This window comes from Monodon monoceros, unplaced genomic scaffold (genome assembly GCF_005190385.1).
Source record: "Monodon monoceros isolate NGI ecotype Baffin Bay Population unplaced genomic scaffold, NGI_Narwhal_1 Super_Scaffold_16, whole genome shotgun sequence".
In the NCBI taxonomy this organism is placed as follows: Eukaryota; Metazoa; Chordata; class Mammalia; order Artiodactyla; family Monodontidae; genus Monodon; species Monodon monoceros.
Genome location: NW_021703772.1, coordinates 56,913,628 through 56,918,635, shown reverse-complemented (window position 1 = coordinate 56,918,635; position 5,008 = coordinate 56,913,628). Strand labels below are relative to the sequence as shown.

Sequence of the window (5,008 nt, the reverse complement as noted above, 5' to 3'; positions counted from 1 at the left end):
AAAATACCATCTAGAGTTCCACTTCTGCTTAGGATCTATAAAGCTTCAAGAGAACATCACTCTTATCCTAAGAACAAGAAAAACCCAGATAATCTACAAAATCATAATATTTTGAATCCATTAGAGACCTGAGTACACAAGGCCACTAAATGAACTAAATTCCAAAGAGTTAAAAAGCCCTCCAAGGAAAAAAGAGAACATATAAAATTTACCTTTGGCACAGCATGGAAGGAAGGATTGGCCACCATTAAGGTAGGTAAGAAGAAAACAGCTAAACTTGTAACAAATTCTTAAAGGCCAAATGTGGGCTAGTGTATCAGTTTAGAATAAACGGGAACCCCAGACTTCTTCAAGGAACACTGCACTTATTCCCAAGCTCTTATCCACCAGGTGATCACAAGAAAGATTGGGGGAAGAGCAGGAGGAAGGAGAGAGTCCCCTTTGGGGGCTCAGGTATTGCAGGTAATGATCGTCTCCCACTGATCACAGCCCACTTCCCCACAACCTTCTCTCATATAAAGCAAAGGCTTTGAGAAGCTAAGGGGCAGAAAGAGAGTAGCAAAGCCTGCCATGCAGGGACCCAGGCAAAGATCCACTGCTTCTGGGAAAAGGGTAGAAATAAAAGCCCCTTGCCCTAGGGGAGAGCTATGAAAACCTATGGGCCTGAGATCCTGCATGAATACAAAGCAGGGGTTCTCTCCGCATAGCGGAAGAGCAGGAAACTCATCTGCTCAAGACTCAGTACAAATGTCCTTGAGATCCACCCATAAATTTCATACGTTTAAAAGAACTAACTTACTTAAATTACTAAAATTATCTCTTCTATTAAGGATCATTTTTCTCTACATGAAGTAATCAGATGATAGTGGAGAACTTTGCAAGTAATCAGAAACAGCTAGTGAGCGATCCTCCAAATCAAGCTTGAGAGGATATATTCTCTTCACTTTCAAAGAGGAGCTATAAAACTGATGGTGATTACATTCTAAGGTTGGGAAGACTGCGTCTACTAGTAAGAATTTTTTCCAAACAGTGTTCTCCTGTAAATATGGTGTCTTGGCTTATTGCAGGCAGCTTGATGCAGGAAAAACATGACCTTTGGTATCTCCAAGGCCTTTAGCTGTGGGACCATGTGCAGAATGCTGAGCATCAGTTTCCTCATTTGTAAAACAGGAAGTAGGGGAACGTAATGCTTACTCATGCAGTTGCCTGTGAAAATCAAATGAGTACAGTACACAGCCATTAAAAAGAATGAAATAATGCCATTTGCAGCAACATGATGGATCTGTAGATTATCATACTAAGTGAAATAAGTCAGAAAGACAAAGACAAACCATATGATATCACTTATATGTGGAATCTAAAATGTGACACAAATGAACCTATCTATAAAACGAAACAGACTCACAGACATAGAGAACAGACTGTGGTTGCCAAAGGTGGGGGGGATGTGGAAGGGAAGGAGTGGGAGTTTGGGATTAGCAGATGTAAACTATTATATATAGGATGGATAAACAACAAGATCCTACTGTATAGCGTAAAGAACTATATTCACTATACTGTGATAAACCGTAATGGAAAAGAATATGAAAAAATATATATATATGTATGTGTGTGTGTGTGTGTGTGTGTGTGTGTATATAAAACTGAGTCACTTTGCTGTACAGTAGAAACTAAACACCACACTGTAAATCAACTATACTTCAATAAAATGTTTTTTTAAATGAGTTCAATATAAAACAACCAGCCCTGCCCTTGGCATATAAAAGACACACACTACAAATGCTCGGTGCCTTTTCTTCTCACCCCAACACTACCCTATTGCTGCATATTTTGTCTTATGGACTTAGCCATTGTTTGCAGATCTTCTTGCTACATACCACTCTTAGACAAAGACTTTGATCTAGTAAGCCATATTCCTTGTTCCTTTGCACCTGGCTGACCTGTGAACTGCTCTATGTCTTATCTTCTTGCCCTTCTGCCTCAAGGCTCCAAGACATTTCTTCAGCCCCCCTTCAGCTCCTATCATAACTGTATATGTACGTTTGCTGATACTATTTTTAAATCTTACTATAATAATTGTCATTAAGCTGAAGTTACTTCTCTGCCGTAGTGAATAAATGACACATGGGAATATTTCTAGGCAACAAACTGCCCTGTACTTAGACATTTTCTACATCCTAATTCTTGATCAATTCATCTTCCTTCTTAAAAACAATACTGTATCCAAGCTAGAAAAGAAGTTAGAGGACATCTAGCTCATCCCCCAAGAGAGGCCAGTTAGCCAGTTAATGACAGGGCCAAAATTGAAACCCAAGTCTCCTGCCTCATCCCATCATTATAAAAGCAAATCAGCTAAGTGATTTTAAAAATCAAGTAACTGTGCTCTATATCATAATTAAAGATCTCTAAAATGTGTAAAAATCCCATGGTGAAGGTTTTTATGGTGAAAGCACTTCAAGACCTCAGAAGAAAAGAAGCCATATTAATCCAAAGTTGCAGCAGCATTAATTATTATTGTTATTGCTATTCAAACAATTGAATTGTTTTAGTTAATTTTAATACTGTACTCTGTTGGATTAAAGATGGCCACACATTTTTTGCTAGCCCTCCCCTGGAATCTGGGCTGACTTCAATGGCCTGTGTGACCTATAAAATACAACAGAAGTGAGGTCCTAGGACTTCTAAAGCTAAGTCATAGGAAGTCTTGCAGCTTCCACCTGGGTCTCTTAGAATCCTCTTTCTGAACACCATGATCTGGCATGTAAGAAGTCCAAATATACAACTTAAAAACAAAAACAAAATAACTCAATTTAAAAGTGGGCAAAAGACTTGAATTAACATTTCTCCAAAGAAGATATACAAATGGCCAATAAGCATATCAAAAAATGTTCAGCATCATTAGTCATTAGGAAAATGTATATCAAAACCACAGTGGGGCTTCCCTGGTGGCGCAGTGGTTGAGAGTCCGCCTGCCGATGCAGGGGACACGGGTTCGTGCCCCGGTCTGGGAGGATCCCACATGCCGCGGAGCGGCTGGGCCCGTGAGCCATGGCCGCTGAGCCTGCGCGTCCGCAGCCTGTGCTCCGCAACGGGAGAGGCCACAACAGTGAGAGGCCCGCGAACCAAAAAAAAAAAAAATAGAATAGGGAAAGGCAGAGGAATAAGAAGGAGGAGGGGAGGAGGCTGTCCTAGCCCTATGCCTTGAGACCCTCACAGGAGAGGCCACATGTAGGTGCTCTGGTTGACAGACCTGGCTGATCCTGACGGTCCAAGAATCCCTGCAGGAGCCAGACACGTGAGTGAGTCTGTCTTTGATCCTCCAGAGCAGCCTAACCTCCAGCTGATTACCTCTGAGTGACCTCAAGCAATGTCGCTTGGAACTGAGGAATTCCCCAGCTGAGCCCTGCCCTGCTCCTCAGAATCAGAGACATGATAAATCAGTTGCCGTTTTAAGCTGCCAGGTTTCCGGGTAATTACACACATGTAATTCTTTAATTACATGAGAATCTTTGTGGGTAGGACTCAGTCCTCAGGAGTTTTTAAAACTCCCCAGTACTTTCCAATATGAAGTCAAGGTTGAGAACCACTGAAATGGAGGAATGAGGCATGGAGAAATCTTTAAAATTTCCATCCAGCTCTAAAAATTTTTTACCTTAGCTCCTTTATCAATGCACTGGAAGAAGGTGGTCCTCTTTTCATGCCATGGACCTTGGTCCCAAGAAGCATCTGAAGAGTGTAGCAGCTCCAAAGCATTGGATGGTGGATAAACTGGTCAGTGTGTTTGCTCCTTGTACATCTACAAATCTCCACAAGCTGAGAAAATGTCTCCTTCTCATCATTTTCCTAAGGAACAGGTTTAAGTATGCCCTAACAGGAGATGAAGTAAAGATCTGCATGCAGCAGTTCATTAAGATTGATGGCAAGGTCCGAAATGATATAACCTACTCTGCTGAATTTATGAACATCATCAGCGTTGACTAGACTGAGAGAATTTCCATCTGATCTATGACACCAAGGGTGGCTTAGCTGTTCATCGTATTACACTTAAGAAGGCCAAGTACAAGTTGTGCAAAGTAAGAAAGATCTCTGTGGGCACAAAAGGAATCCCTCATCTGGTTACCCATAATGCTTCCACAATCTGCTACCCTGATTCCCTCATCAAAGTGAACAACACCATTCAGATTGGTTTGGAAAGTGGCAAACCACCAACTTCTTCAAGTTTGACACTGGTACCCTGTGTCTGGTGACCAGAGGTGCTAACCTGGGAAGAACTGGTATGATCACCAACAGAGAGAGATACACTGGTTCTTTTGATGTGGTTCCTGTGAAAGATGCCAATGGCAACAACTTTGCCACCTGGCTCTCCAACATTTTTGTTACTGGCAAAGGCAACAAAATACAGATTTCTCTTCCCCAAGGAAAAGATATCCACCTCATCATTGCTGAAGAGAGAGGCAAGAGACTGGTGGCCCAGTGGGTGGGTGGGTAAGCAGTGGGTGAAATGATCTCTAAGTGACATGATTGGAAAAGTATTTTTACTTAAGTAAAGATAATATGGCATGAATATTGAGTGAATAAATATTGTATAACCTGATACCTCCAAATGTTATCATTCCTTTAATAAATATTTATCACACGCTGTGTTCCAGGCATTCTGCTTGACACCACAGATTCCAAGAGTAGTTCAGTATTCTAGATAGTGGGGGGCAATCAAAAAGAAATACAGACAGTATTCAGTCTCAAACCAAGGGAAGAAATGGAGTGGTCAGTTCTCCTTGGATGGGGGGAAAGAGATTCAAAGAGGAAATAACTTGAGCCAAGTCTTCAAGGATGATTTGCTGCTTAATGAAGGTAAGGTGCAGGTAGTGGAGGGTAGAGGAAGGACATCTCCAGTTGCCCAGCACCCTGGTGCCTGACATTTACAGTAAAATTATTGATGTAATTAAGTGGGGACCTCTGTTTTGGTTAATTCTATGACATCAGTGAATGACTTTCCTAAAAGGGCTTG

The 5,008-nt window shown here is 41.5% G+C and overlaps 1 pseudogene; it reads left to right on the top strand.

The window, feature by feature from the left end:
• The first annotated feature begins 3,702 nt into the window (after positions 1 to 3,702).
• On the top strand, positions 3,703 to 4,489 carry LOC114897006 (annotated as a pseudogene).
• The last annotated feature ends 519 nt before the right edge of the window (positions 4,490 to 5,008 follow it).